General features: G+C 42.1%; 1 protein-coding gene across 1 annotated transcript in view; it reads right to left on the bottom strand.

Annotated features, from left to right (window-relative positions):
• JCAD (junctional cadherin 5 associated) overlaps window positions 1-16,665 on the bottom strand; it is a 157,756-nt gene that overhangs the window by 20,652 nt on the left and 120,439 nt on the right. The gene's annotated exons all lie outside the window — the stretch shown is intronic.

Raw genomic sequence — 16,665 nt, forward strand, 5'->3', positions numbered from 1 at the left:
CTGGCACATAGCGAGGTGAGTCACAAGAGTTAAGGCCGCTTTACACGCAACGACATTGCTAACGAGATATCGTTGGGGTCACGGAATTCGTGACGCATATCCGGCCTCATTAGCGACGTCGTTGCGTGTGACACGTACGAACGACCGTTGACGATCAAAAATACTTACCATATCGTTGATCGTTGACACGTCATTCATTTCCATAATATCGTTGCTCATTCAGGACGCAGGTTGTTCGTCGTTCCTGAGGCAGCACACATCGCTACGTGTGACACCCCGGGAACGACAAACAACAACGTACCTGCGTCCTCCGGCAACGAGATGGGAGTGACGATCCAACACCTCCTCTGCGCTCCTCCGCTGCTATTGGTGTCCTGCATGGTGACGTCGCTGTGACGCCGAACGAACCGCCTCCTTAAAGAAGAGGTTGTTCGGCGGTCACAAGACCTCCCCAGTGCAGGTAAACTATAGCTAGCATCAATGAAATAGTCCAGCCCGCACATACAGGAGGGGAGCAAACATGATTGGCTCCACCACAGCATGTGATGAAAGAAACTAGCAATGTAAGGAAAAGACTGATGGCATATCCTACCTTTCTAATGTGAACAGGTGCAAACTGATCATAAAACAAAGTAACAAAAAGGATTCAGTTGCACTCTGTAGTGCTAAGTTATGTGGAGCAATGAGTATGGGAATATAGACATCCATTACTGCTATGAAAAAAAATGGAAAAATTGAGATACTTAGCACACATAAATGGGTTGTCGATGGCTGTTGGGCTCACATGAAACTGGCCATTTTTGTGTGCTAAGTATCTCAATTTTTCCATGTTTTTCATAGCAGTAATGCATGTATATAAACCCATATTCATTGTTACACATATCTTAGCAGGGTGCAACTGTCTCCTTTTTGTCAAAGAAACTAACAAGTAGCCCGGTAGAGATTACATCTTGCTAGCGGGCCTAAGCCTGTGGGTCGATACCCGCGTCTCCTTGCGCTGATCAAGGACCTCAGAGAAGTTTGCAGAGTGCCAGAATTTGTCGTTTCTACAGATCTCTTGACGCCGCCTTGACAGCTGGCAATGTCTGCAAAATGTCTTTGTAACATACACTGTGTGCAGACTTATTAGGCAAGTTGTATTTTAGAGGATTTTTTTTTTTTTATTATTGATCAACAACTATGTTCTCAATCAACCCAAAAGACTCATAAATATCAAAGCTTAATATTTTTGGAAGTTGTAGTGTTTTTTTTTTTAGATTTGGCTATCTTAGGAGGATATCTGTTTGTGCAGGGAACTATTACTGTGCAGAATTATTAGGCAACTTAATAAAAACCAAATCTATTCCCATCTCACTTGTTTATTTTCACCAGGTAAACCAATATAACTGCACAAAATTTAGAAAAAAACATTTCTGACATGCAAAAACAAACCCCCAAAAAATTAGTGACCAATATAGCCCCCTTTCTTTATGATGACACTCAACAGCCTACCATCCATAGATTCTGTCAGTTGCTTGATCTGTTTACGATCAACATTGCGTGCAGCAGCCACCACAGCCTCCAGACACTGTTCCGAGAGGTGTACTGTTTTCCCTCCCTGTAGATTTTACATTTTATGAGGGACCACAGGTTCTCTATGGGGTTCAGATCAGGTGAACAAGGGGGCCATGTCATTATTTTTTCATCTTTTAGACCTTTACTGGCCAGCCACGCTGTGGAGTAGTTGGATGCATGTGATGGAGCATTGTCCTGTATGAAAATCATGTTTTTCTTGAACGATACCGACTTCTTCCTGTACCACTGCTTGAAGAAGTTGTCTTCCAGAAACTGGCAGTAGATCTGGGAGTTGAGCTTCACTCCATCCTCAACCCGAAAAGGTCCCACAAGTTCATCTTTGATGATACCAGCCCATACCAGTACCCCACCTCCACCTTCCTGGCGTCTGAGTCGGAGTGGAGCTCTCTGCCCTTTACTAATCCAGCCTCTGGCCCATCCATCTGGCACATCAAGAGTCCCTCTCATTTCATCAGTCCATAAAACCTTTGAAAATTCAGTCTTAAGATATTTCTTGGCCCTGTCTTGATGTTTTATCTTATGTTTCTTGTTCAAACGTGGTGGTTTTTCAGCCTTCCTTATCTTGGCCATGTCCCTGAGTATGGCACACCTTGTGCTTTTGATACTCCAATAACGTTGCAGCTCTGAAATATGGCCAAACTGGTGGCAAATGGCATCTTGGCAGCTTCACACTTGATTTTCCTCAATTCATGAGCAGTTATTTTGTGCCCTTTTTGCCCCTTTTTCGTTTCTTGCGACCCTGTTGGCTATTTGCCATGAAACACTTGATTGTTCGGTGATCACGCTTCAAAAGTTTGGCAATTTCAAGACTTCTGCATCCCTCTGCAAGACATCTCACAATTTTGGACTTTTCAGAGCCCGTCAAATCTCTCTTCTGACCCATTTTGCCAAAGGAAAGGAAGTTCCTTAATAATTAAGCACACCTTATATAGGGTGTTGACCTCATTACACCGCACCCCTCCTCATTACAGAGATGCACATCACCTGATTTACTTAATTGGTAGTTGGCTCTCAAGCCTATACAGCTTGGAGTAGGACTACGTGTATAAAAAGTATGTGATCAAAATACTCATTTGCCTAATAATTCTGCACACAGTGTATATAAATTTTCTTGCATGTACAGGATCATAGGAACTGCACTGGTAGCTTTGACCAATTTTTATTTTTGTGATCTGTACTTTAATGATTCTGTTATCTTGTTATTGAGTGCAGCTAACAATTGTTTTTTTAATATGATATTAAAAACAGATGTAACAGAGTGGAAAAATATAGTTAATGATTTCTGACAACTCACTTGCTAAAAAGACAAAGTGGGGAAGATTTATTAACAAGTTCCCCCCTTCCATCAGTCTCTTACTTCTAACTTACATTTGGCAGCTTAGGCCGGTTTCACACATCCGGCTTTTTGCCGTTTTGCCGGATCCGGCGCTCTCCCGTACAGATAATACAGTACAATGACAGCGCTGTAACTTCCGGGTCACATGCGCCGGTCACATGACAGCATGTGACCGACGCTTGTTGCGCTGTCATTGTACTGTATTAACTGTACGGGAGAGCGCCGGATCCGGCAAAACGGCAAAAAGCCGGATGTGTGAAACCGGCCTTAGTAAGAGACAGGTGGAAGGTAATGACAGCAGGATAAGACTATGAAGACATACAGTAATGCATAGGGGCTGCGGAAACAAAGCAATAAAAGATCAAAATTAAAATAATTTGTATTTTATTTATTTTTTCATTTTAGATGCAATAGAATATATAAAAATACTTTTTCAGAATAAGCTGTCATGTGAGTGTACATAATAATTAACTCTATTTCTGGCAATTACGGTATATAGCTTATATCCTGCTTTTCACGTGTCTTCTCCTCTGAAGATGGTATCTGTAGATTTCACTTGTCTCTGAGCTATTATGTGGAGACTACCTGCTATTACACTTTTCGCAAAAAGGGATATTTGGCTTTCAAGTGAAAATTATGTAAAACATAAAAAATTCACGCTACAGTGATATTTTATCATGAAAGTAGTGCATTTATGTAGACGCACCAATAGGGATTTCCCATTTCCCAATCTCAAACAATTTATTGAAACTAAATCCAACAACAGTGGTGGGTATACCCCCCAAAATGTCACTGTCTCAATAACTTGTCATGTGACCTTGAGGTTCAATTACAGCCTGACAACGATATCTGATGATGTTCATAAGTGGAGTTATTGTCGGCTGAGGCATGGCATCCCATTCTTATTAAAGGGCGGCGCTCAGGTCATTGAGGTTCAGCGGTACAGAGTTACGGCCTCTACACGGTGACTCAGCTGATACCATAGGTTTTCTATGGGATTCAGGTCTGGTGAAAGTGCAGGCCGCTCCATTTAAGGTATCGCAGTCTTCAATAGTTGTTTCCCAATGATGCAACGTCAATGAGCTGGAGCATTGTCGTCCATGAAAATTAAATTAGGCCTGTGCTGTTCATACAAAGGTACAATGACTGGATTAATGATGTTATTCCAGTAGACGGGACAGTCAATGTACCATTCACACAGTGTAGGGCAGTTCTGTAGTGACTAGAGACACCTGCCCACCATGTAACTCCACCACCAAAGACTTTTCTGATGACAATAGTGACTGATGCATAGTGTACTCCCTGACATCTCCAATATCGTTGCCGGCCATCATTTCTGCTCAGCATAAACAGAATTTTATCATTGAACAGTACTGAGGCCAACTGGCCCCTCGGCTAGAGTAGATGACGCCTGTGCATGGTGGTGAGGTCAGGTACCCTTGCAGGTTGTCTAGCATGCAGACCATGCTAATGTAAATGGTTTCGAATGGTCTGACGTGACACTTGGGGGCCTCTCACCTCCTTTAAATGTGCCTGGAGTTGTGTGGCATTAATCATCCGGTTCTGAAAAGCATTGTTCATAATGAAGTGGTCATCAGTGTGGTATGTGGTCTAGGGATATAAGTGGACATCCCTATCTGTGACTCTTCCAGTCTCTCTGTACCTCTCTTGCAACATGCTGATGACACTCTGTGACACGCTAAGCTCAGTGGCCACTTCCAGATGACAACATCCTGCTTAAAGCCTCACAATAGCGATGTACTGTTGATCAATTGTTAGATGTCATCTAAAGGCCGCTTTACACGCTGCGACATCGCTAGCAATGTCATTAGCAATCACACATGCCCCCGTCGTTTGTGCGTCACGGGCAAATCGCTGCCCGTGGCGAACAACATTGCTGGTACGCGTCACACGAACTTACCTTCCTAACGACGTCGCTGTGGCTGGCGAACAACCTCTTTTTTAAGGGGGCGGTCCGTGCGGCGTCACAGCGATGTCACACAGCAGGCCACCAATAGAAGCGAAGGGGCGGAGAGCAGCCGCATGAACGTCACTCCCACCTCGTTGCCGGAGAATGCAGGTACGCTGTTTGTCGTTCCCGGGGTGTCACACGTAGCAATGTGTGCTGCCTCAGGAACAATGAACACCCTGCGTACAAAACGGGGAACGATTTTTGGGAAACGAATGACGTGTCAACAACCAATGATTTTTGGCACTTTTCGGATCGTTAGCGGTCACTGGTAAGTGTCACACGCAACGACATCGCTAACGAGGCCGGATGTGCGTCACGAATTCCGTGACCCCAGCGATATCTCGTTAGTGATGTCGCTACGTGTAAAGCGGCCTTTAGTCTCATGATGTCAAAATGTGAACAGCATGATGAGAAGGACTGTTTAAATACCAATTCTAATTAAACCCCAACATTTATTGGGACGATTAATGGATTAAACACCTGTTGTGAATTTTGACATTAAGCTCCTTGTTAGAGAACAGCAAGTTTTCCAAAAAGTACTGAAACATTGTTGAACAGTTGGACATGTGGACTCAAAAGATTAGAGAAGGTCACATGAAGTTAACCTCAAAAAGTTTTAGTGCATTGTAGGATAATCCTGAAAATCCGATTGAAAGCCAAATACCCCTAACTTTTTGTGAGTAGTGTATGTCTCCCACATACATGTGGGACTCCTGCTCTCTAGTTTTCATATAGCATATGTTCAGAAGCAGAAGCCAACATCAGTACTGAGCAGTGAAGCTGTGAATCCTTCTCTGGGGTGAGATAAAACACTAAAAAACATCAGCACTGGTCTGTGAATATGTGCTTCACTCTTCACTCAGCTTCTTACTCTACTCCTACCCCTAATATCTTCATAGATTTCGGTATGAAGATATAATCTGACACCTCAGTTCTCAGAATGAATAATAAGTTTAAGAAGCAGAGAGGAGGAAAAGAAGTGGCTCATAAGTGGAGAAAGATGCAGATTTGCTTGTAATATGAAATTATGCAAAAACGCCAAAACAACATTGCCTATTTAACAGTAGTATACTGTTAGAAGTATAGATATATTTCAACTGGTTATTCTGCACAAAGTATAGGAATATTTTCTGGTTATTATCTGAAACAGTCAGACAGGGTTTCCATATGTTCTGGAAAACAGATGGAATGTGTCTTCATGCTATAAGAAAATGTGGTTTAAACATGTTTCCCTGGTGGCTGATTTTTTTTTATCGAAAACCTAAGGAATTTGTGTACCTCTTAAAGAAAAATCCCAGTTAATATATACTGATAGTGTATCTTTGACCTATTTACTATATCATTAAGCAAGTGTTAGGCCTTGCATTATAATGCACATGTTAAAGCTGGATTTATTTTTTTTCATAATGAGGACCAATGCTCCTTATAAAATATATGTTGGATGATAGCCAGGAACAAAAGAGGATGTAGCCGGAGGCAGACATATCCACCTTGGATAACCCGGCCGCAACAACTGATATAAATAACATGTGCAGCCGAATGCAGTGTTTTTATTCTCTTGGTTTTCTAATTTAGCTTGAGTGAAGGGAATAAGTGAGCATGATAAATCACATCATAATCTCACAAACTGATGGCAAAATGAGCAGTTGCGCTCTCTATGGTGTACTAGTCGTTTCAGGTAACTTCACAATAAGCGGTCCTGTGTGTACATGTGGAATAACACTGTTTGTGGACATTATACAATTTGTGTTATAGATATGATTACAAATCTATAAGAAGATCCATAATGACTACCGAAGTCAGGTTAAGACTCAAACTCCACATGACCCCTTATGCAGCTGACCCTCTCCTTTGGAAACAGGTCATTAACAAGATAGCAAATGTGAACCTAGCCTCAGCTACAATGCACAAGAAAGTACACGGCCAGAGCCCCAACCGCCGGGTGTGGATGGACGCCGGCTTGACTTTGGGCAGGGGGGGAGGTGACCAGTGGGGAAGGGGTGGTGATATAGGGACCATTGGAGTATATACGGTTTAGCTGGGGCGGGGAGGGATCTCTTGGTCCGCGGTTTTCCCCTGGGGATTGTAATGCCCACCGTCCCTTACTGAATGTTTTGCAGGGTCATGGTGGCTGTGGCAATTGGGGTGGGTCCTCGAAGTTAGTGTAAATTGGATTGGGAGTCCAGGGAAATGTGGATCCCTTTAATTTATTGGTTTGGTGGGTAGTCTGGTGATTTTGGGGGAACGTCGGCTACGGATTGTTGGGTCCAGTGTGTGGTGGTTGGTTTAACCCTTCCTCCTCCCCTTTTACATTGGTGCTCCCGAGTTGGTGGTTGCGGCTGGGAGTAAGTTGGTTCAGGGGGAAGGTAATGTTTGGGTATTTTTAATCACCAGATTTATGGACTTCGAGGACCACATCCCTATTAATGTTAATTTTGTTATTTATGTTTTAAATAAAGGCTGCTGTGGCCGTTTCATCCAGCTTCGTTTCTGTGGTTATTTCGTAGTGGGTAAGTTAATAGGGTGGGGAAAGAGAGATGAGGTAGGGGTCACCGGAACTCCACAATGCCAAAGTCATGTGGAGACAGACAGATTTAGGACTGCTAGAGATAAGAGCAACAGTGGAAAAGAAAACTAGAAGAGAAATTAAAATCCTTTGTTTCCCCCTATATAAATTATGAAGTGAGACTTTGTGAATTACGTTGATACAATAGATAGGAAAGTCATATTTCAGAAACATGAGAAAATAGCGAACCAAAAGCATGATTGGGCAACGGCCAAAATCATACCAAATGGCTATCAGCCAAATAGATAATATCTATGTCATGTTTCCTATTTATGAAAAGATAAAATTGTGACAGGAAAGATGACACTAATATCTTCCGCCTGGATCCTCTAGGGGCGAGGATATTGTAAAAGTTGTGGCTCTCATAAAATTCTGAAGGGTCGAGCACATTCCACAAACAACCCCCACATAAGCTCACTAAGGGGAGGCATGTGGGAGTGACTCTTTCCTAATAAAAGCAGAAGGTTAAATTGACTTAACTAACTTGATATGGGCTGGTATTTTTAGGCTGGGAAGGTCCAAATAGCCATGGACCTTCTCAATCTGATAATATCAGCCCTCTCTGTTTTACCTTTTCCTGGTTACCAAAAATAAGGAAAACTACACATGCGACCTGGAAGTCAGAAATGCATCCAGATGTCTTCCCCGTGCTGTTTCTATTCCATTTGAGCACTGTTTCCATCCACTTCAGTGATTTTCCTGCCTCCCCATTCCTCCTGTTAGGGTATTCTGGAAAAATGCTCATGTTTCCCACGATACTCTGTACTCAAGTTGTACCCGTCCGCGCGTTTGACCTGCTCGTTTCGAGTACCGAGCACCCAAGCATTTTAGTGCTCGCTCATCATTCTCATTTATGTATGCTTGACCTTTACAAACACCAGTACACCACTATTATAGCTAGACAGTGACTAAGAATAACTCACAACATACTACTCTATGTTAAAAGATCAATTGGAAGCCTGCAGCTCAATACTGTATATACAGTAACTACATTACCGTAAATGGATTTATGTGTCTGTATATCATAAGGTTTACGACCTCTCAGTCGTATGGTTACAAAGAACACATTGAGCTTATTACACTAGCATAGTGCTGTAACCGTCTAACATAAACCCACGAACTTTACTGATATTTACAGGGATGCTCTATAATATCATGTACACTCACCGGACGAGAACATTTTAAGTGTGACCTGTAATGGACACCTTTAACATGAAGGTGGTAAAAGTCAAGAGTCAAAGAAGAAAATTCTTGAAGAAGATGAGGGTTGTCTGAGACTAGAAAAAAAGCTCCTTTTTAAAGAAACAGTAGCACTCTTGTTTATAGGATGTGCTTGGTATTACAGTTCAGCGCTATTCCCTTAAATGGTCTGCCCTTCTTGCTGTCATCAATTATCTTCGATCCATCAAGAATCTTAAGTAATTTGCAATCATCATCTTTCCTTAAAAAATACAATATTGAAGTGCAACGTTGAAGAAAAGTTCTAATCTGCCACAACTTTTTCTATACTTCACAACAGATCCCAAGTGGATAGGGTTATACAAAGCTGCATGTGGGGTTCCCATGTACCTTAGCGGAGCTTAAAAGTAGAAATGGGAATGCAAATATTGTGATGGTCAGTTAGGTCTATAAATATTTGAATAGTGACGGAATCTTCGTAATTTCAGCTCTGCATGCCACTATATTTTATTTAAAGGGAACCTGTCAGGTCCAATATGCACTCAGAACCATGAGCAGTTCTGGGTGCATATTACTAATCCCTGCCTAACCGTCCCTGTATCTAGTAGCAAACATAAAGAGATCTTTAGAGAAAGTATTTCTAAAGATCCATTATGATATGCTAATGAGCGCTGGGACTAGTCGTAAGGGCGTTCGTTTCTGCTCTCATTCCGCCCTCTTAGCATGTTAGCACACGTAGTGTCATCATTGGCAGTGTCCATTGCACGGCCTCAGAACGCCGGGCTTAGGGTCAGTGCACATGATCAGAAATCCCCGTACTTTCAGTCATGCGCACTACACCAGTTTGAAGCCATGACGCATACACCCGGCTTCAAAGTGCACATGATCCAAAGTCCAGGAATCATGCGCACTGAGATGAAAACCAGCATCAGCCGCGGTGACAGCAGAGAGGTGACAGCGACCATGCCTCTGACGCTGCGCATTCATTAGCTTGTTAGCACGCCCACAGGAGCGTGTTTACATGCTAAGGGGGCCGACTAGCCAAGGGAAGTAATGCCCAGGGGACTAGTCCCTACACTCATTAGCATATCATAAAGGATCTTTAGAAATACTTTTTCTAAAGATCTCTTTATCTATGCTAGTGTATACAGGGATTGCTAGGCAGGAATTAGCAATATGCTCCCAGAACTTCTCTTAGTTAATTCCTGCACTGGTGGCAGATTACCCAGGGCCCTGTTTCACTGGGGTTAGTGAAAAGGGTCTGTTGACCTGTCAGGGTTGTGAACGAGTGGGGTGTGACGCTGGAGGTTGCATGGCCCCCTTTGTCTCCCTCCCGTGCCTCCCTGTGCCCGCATGGATAGGGGGTGTCAGTGTAACAGTGGACTAAGCTGCCATTACATAACCCTTGGGGTGCGGAACATCACATGTTGGCGGAAGGGACGAGGCCGTATTGTGTGGCTCCGACGTATTAGAGACGTCAGGGTGGGGCTGCGAGGTGTGGTTTCGTAGCACCATGCTGGCAGGGGTGGGGTATCTGCATGACCCCCCCTGGTTGTTTATCACAGACTGGTGGCAAACTACCCAGGGCCCTGTTTCACTGAGGCTAGTAAAAAACGTTTGTCAGCCTGTCAGGGTTGTGAGCGAGTGGGGTGTGACGCTGGAGGTTGCATGGCCCCCTCTGTCTCCCTCCCGTGCCTCCCTCTGCCCGCATGGATAGGGCATGACAGTGTAACAGTGCACTAAGCTGCCATTACGTAACCCTTGGGGTGCGGAACATTACATGTTCGCGGAAGGCACGAGGCCGTATTGTGTGGCTCCGAGGTATTAAGCGATGTGCCCACGTGAGATGAAACCTGCGGATTTATCTGCGGAAAATCTGCAGATTTTCTGGATTTTCCAGATAAATCCGCAGGTTTCAGCATGCACAGACACTCCCCATGTTTTGCTATGGGACATGGGGAGTGTCTGTGTCCATGCTGCGGATACGTGCGGCTGTGGAACATGCTGCGGATGTCCCGCAGCCGCACATAATTGCATGTCAATTCTTTCTGTGAAATTACCTGTGGAAACCCCGGCCCTCCACTATGGAGATAGGGCCGGGACTTCCGCAGGAGTGTCCATAGGTTTTCCGCAGCTATTTCGCTGTACTACCGCAGCTAAAAATAGCTGCGGATTCCGGCAAGTAGCTGCGGGAAACCTGCGGCCGTGCCTGCGGATATATCTGCAGGTGCGAGTGCCTGTGGGCACATAGCCTTAGAGATGTCAGGGTGGGGCTGCGAGGTGTGGTTTCGTAGCACAATGGTGGCAGGGGTGGGGTGTCTGTGTAACCCCCCTGCTTGTTCATCACAGACTGGTGGCAGCGGTGGGATGTCTGCGTGAACCCCACGACTCTTCCTCACACTGTCCTTTAGTAAACAGCTAAAATGCTAAAACTTGTGTCACTGTCCAAATATTTCTGGACCTAACAATGTTTATCTCCTTGCAGTACCGTTTTTGGCCACTGTACTTTGTATAGCACTGTGCCACTTCCACAAAGCCAAGGCTATGTCAGTCAGCTGATCAGTGGCAGCGCTGCCAGTCGGACCCCCACTGATCGGATATTGACCTTTCATATAAATAAAACATCAACCTTAAAATCTGGCTAAAACTCTTTTAATACCAATAACTAAGCGCATGTCCCATGTAATATAATTAGAAAAATAGAAATAGAAAAATACACCCCATATCTTGCATCAATAAAAGAAGTAGAATCAGCCACCTGCACAGACTGACAGGACGCGCTCCCATCCATTTTTCCGAGGCTGTTTATATCCTGCCTCTTTCCTGTGTTTGTTTTTGTTTTTTTTTTTTTTTTTTTAAAAAAAGGTGCGTTTTAACGTCACCAGAATTTCATTTTAGAGGCTATCAAACCAAAAACAACATATTCAGGACATACAATGCTCCTATAGTAAGGACGTCTACATCTTTCATATCGACAAAATGTAATATTTGGTGTGCACAAGAGAAGAAAAGAAAAAGTAGATGCGGATAATAAAGGGGTTCTCCGGCTAAAAAGACCCCCCCATAGATTTGTAAAACAAATGGGAATTTATGTATGAATACGTTTTTCGCGTTTTAGCCATCTGCTCATTTTAACAGTGAAAAAAGCCCCTTCCTCAGTCTATACATGGATTACTTAAACACCAAACCCATAAGTATGGAAGGCTCAATGCACATATAAGAACCAAAATACCAACCAATACAATGCAAGCCAGAATATATAAGAAAGAATCTAGAAATCTTTATTACAAACACATGTAAAATCCAATAAAAACTTATGGACCGACCCAAGTGACTGGCACATGACTTATTTCTTGCAAAGACAGTACTAAGGACCAGGGGGCACTCACTGCGGGTGGAAGAAAAGTGATTCCGGCAGCTAAATAGGAAAGGGTTCTTTACAGTTAGAGCAGTCAGACTGTGGAATGCCGACCACAAGAGTTAGTAATGGCAGATACTATAACAGCTTTCAAAAAAGGGCTGGATGATTTCCTCAGTACACACAACATTGTTGGTTATAAGTGACCTAGGGGCAAATTGTAGAATTGGTGGAGGGAGGTTGAACTAGATGGACCTAGGGCTTTTTTCAACCTATGTAACTATGTAAGTCATGGATGGAATTGATACAGGTGACCAGGCACCAACACTACAATGATAAAGGACCCACAATTTTTAAGCTGTTTAAGTTATAAATGTTACAACCAAAAATAGATATCGCTATAGATGACCTACATCAAATTAAACAACAGGGCATATGTTATACATTCACTAGTGTGAGAGCCTATATAGACAAAATTAAGGCATCATACATTACACAGATAGTAATACAATTACCAGCATACAAGGTAAAAGTAAGGTGACAGTGCAGCGTCCCCAAACACTCACGCGCGTTTCGCAACAACCGTGCTTCATCCAGGACCTTGTATGCTGGTAATTGTATTACTGTCTGTTTAATGAATGATGCTTTAATTTTGGTCCTTTATCATTGTAGTGTTGGTGCCGGGTCCCCTGTGTCGGTCCATTCATTTTTATTAGTTTTTACATGTGTTTGTAATAAAGATTTATAGATTCTCTCTTATATATTCTGGCTTTTATTGTATTGGTTGGTGTTTTTATACATGGATTACGACAAACAGGGGGGGGTGTCCTAGCTATTAAAATGAACAATCAGCTAGCCCCCTTGGCACATAAAACGGGTCACGCGCTACCACAGGAAATGTCTTATTTCATAGACAAACTGGAAGAAGACCTTCCGAACTCAGAAAATGGTACAAGCCCTTGTCTAGAACTAGAAAGGGGTTATCTGCTTTACAAAACCTATTTCAACTACTCTATTATGTAACACCATATCCAATATTAATGCAAGTGACTGGCATCATAGTAGCAGATCTGTTGCATCAATCATACTGCATGATGTGCATTACAGTAAATGACTAAAATGCTGCGACCGCTAGCTGGGGATTGGTTTCAGCATTTAAACAAGGACAACACACTTAAATCCATCCATCTATATATCAATTTATCTTATTTATGAAGACAATTACTGAATGGCGAAAAAAAAATTAAATGACATGCATAAATATCAGTAATGAGCAGAAAAATGGTTTGTGTCAACATTTTTCACAACTTTCTTGATTTATCTATCTGTCCATCCATACCTATCTAAAGTATATAAAAAAGTGAGTACACCCCTCTTCATAGGACAACACTGAAGATATGACACTGATACAATGTAAAGTAGTCAGTGTACAGCTTGTACAGTGTATATTTATTGTGCCCTCTAAATAACTCAACACACAGCCATTAATGTCTAAACCACTTCAACAAAAGTGAGTACACCCTAGATAGATGAACATGGCCAAATTGTGTCCAATTCGCCATTGTCCCTCCTCAGTATCATGCCACACATTAGTGTTACAAGTTTGGTGTGTTACATTTGGTGTTATCTGTCACACACTCTCTCATACTGGTCACTGGAATGTCAACATGGCTCCTCATGGGAAAGGATTCTCTGGAGATCTGAAAAAAAGAATTGTTACTCTATATAAAGATGGCCGAGGCTATAAGAAGATTGTCAACACACCCTGACGGTGAGCGGCAGCATGGTGGCCAAGACCATACAGTGCTTTAATAAGACAGGTTCTATTCACAACAGGCCTTGCCACGCTCGACCAAAGGAGTTGAGTGCACATGCCCAGCGTCATATCGAGAGGTTCTCTCTTCAAAATAGACATACGAGTGGTGCCAGCATTGCTGCAGAGATTACAGGGGTTGGGGGGGGGGGGTCGGCCCACAGTGCTGCATATCGCATCACATTTGTCTGCATGGATGTTATCCCAAAAAGAAGCCTCTGCTAAAGATGATGCACAAGAAAACCTGCAAACAGTTTGCTGAAGACAAGCAGACTAATGACATAGATTGTTGGAGCCATGTCCTGTGGTCTAATGAGACCAAGATAAACTTATTTTATTTAGATTGTGTTAAACTTGTGTGGAGGCAATCAGGTGAGGAGTGCAAAGACAAGTGTGTCCTACCTACAGTCATGCATGGTGGTGGGAGTGTCATGGTTGCATGAGTGCTGCCAGCTGTGTTAAGTTACAGTTCATTGAGGGAACCGTGAATGCCAACATGTACTGTGACATACTGAAGCAGCACATGATCCCCTCCCTTCGTATTCCAACTTGATAATGACCCCACACACACCTGCAAAATGACCACTGCCTTACAAGAGAAACCGAGGGTAAAGGTGCTGGACTGGCCAAGCATCTCCAGACCTAAACCCTATTGTGCATCTCTGGGGTATTCTCAAATGGAAGGTGGAGGAGTGCAAGGTCTCTAAAATCCACCAGTTCCGTAATGTCCTCATGGAGGATGGAAGAGGATCCAGCAGCTCTTCTGAAGCTCCAGTGACCTCCATGCCCAAGAGAGTTAAAGCAGTGCTGGAAAATAATGGTGACCACATAAAATATTAACACCTTGGGCACAATTTGGCCATTTTTACTTAGGGGTGTAATTTGTTGCCAGCAGTTTAGACATTAATGGCTGTGTGCTGAGTTATTTAGAGGTCACTAAATTTACACTGTTATACAAGCTGCACACTGACACTACATTGTATCACAGGGTCAACTCTTCAGTGATGTCCCATGAGAAGATATAATAAATATTTACAAAAATGTGAGGGGTATACTCACTTTTGTGAAATATTCTATCTATCCCTCTATCTATCCCTCTATCTATCCCTCTATCTATCCCTCTATCTACCTATCTATATATCTATTCCTCTATCTATCCATCCATCATCTATCTATCCCTCTGTCTATCCCTCTATCTACCTATCTATATATCTATCCCTCTATCTGTCTATCTATCCATCCATCTATCGATCCATCCATCCATCATCTATCCCTCTATCTATCTATCTATCCATCCATCCATCCATCCATCCATCCATCATCTATCTATCTATCCCTCTATGTATCCCTCTATCTATCCATCTATCCCTCTATCTATCTATCTATCCCTCTATCTATCTATCCCTCTATCTATCTATCCCTCTATCTATCTATCCCTCTATCTATCTATCCCTCTATCTATCCCTCTATCTATCTATCTATCTATCTATCTATCCCTCTATCTATCCCTCTATCTATCTATCTCTCTATCTATCTATCCCTCTATCTATCTATCCCTCTATCTATCTATCTATCCCTCTATCTATCTATCCCTCTATCTATCTATCTATCTATCTATCTATCCCTCTATCTATCTATCCCTCTATCTATCTATCCCTCTATCTATCCCTCTATCTATCTATCTATCTATCCCTCTATCTATCCCTCTATCTATCTCTCTATCTATCTATCCCTCTATCTATCTATCCCTCTATCTATCTATCCCTCTATCTATCTATCCCTCTATCTATCTATCTATCCCTCTATCTATCTATCTATCTATCCCTCTATCTATCTATCTATCTATCCCTCTATCTATCTATCTATCCCTCTATCTATCTATCTATCTATCCATCTATCTATCTATCCCTCTATCTATCCTTCTATCTATCCCTCTATCTATCTATCTATCCCTCTATCTATCCTTCTATCTATCCCTCTATATATCTATCTATCCCTCTATCTATCCCTCTATCTATCTATCTATCTATCCCTCTATCTATCTATCTATCTATCTATCTATCTATCCCTCTATCCTTCTATCTATCCCTCTATCTATCCTTCTATCTATCCCTCTATCTATCTATCTATCTATCTATCCCTCTATCTATCCTTCTATCTATCCCTCTATCTATCCCTCTATATATCTATCTATCCCTCTATCTATCTATCCTTCTATCGATCCCTCTATCTATCTATCTATATATCTATCTATCACTCTATCTATCTATCCCTCTATCTATCTATCCCTCTATCTATCCATCTATCTATCCCTCTATCTATCTATGTATCTATCTATTATCTATATATCTATCTATTTATTCTATTTATTTATCTATTATCTATCTATCTATCTATGTATCTATCTATCTATCTATGTATCTATTATCTATCTATCTATCCCTCTATCTATCCCTCTATCTATCTATCCCTCTATCTATCTATCTATCTATCCCTCTATCTATCTATCTATCTATCTATCTATCCCTCTATCTATCTATCCCTCTATCTATCTATCTATCTATCCCTCTATCTATCTATCCCTCTATCTATCTATCTATCCCTCTATCTATCTATCCCTCTATCTATCTATCTATCTATCCCTCTATCTATCTATCCCTCTATCTATCTATCTATCTATCTATCCCTCTATCTATCTATCTATCTATCTATCTATCCCTCTATCTATCTATCCCTCTATCTATCTATCTATCTATCTATCTATCCCTCTATCTATCTATCCCTCTATCTATCCCTCTATCTATCTATCCCTCTATCTATCTATCTATCCCTCTATCTATCTATCCCTCTATCTATCTATCCCTCT

Source organism: Anomaloglossus baeobatrachus, chromosome 6 (genome assembly GCF_048569485.1).
Source record: "Anomaloglossus baeobatrachus isolate aAnoBae1 chromosome 6, aAnoBae1.hap1, whole genome shotgun sequence".
NCBI lineage: Eukaryota > Metazoa > Chordata > Amphibia > Anura > Aromobatidae > Anomaloglossus > Anomaloglossus baeobatrachus.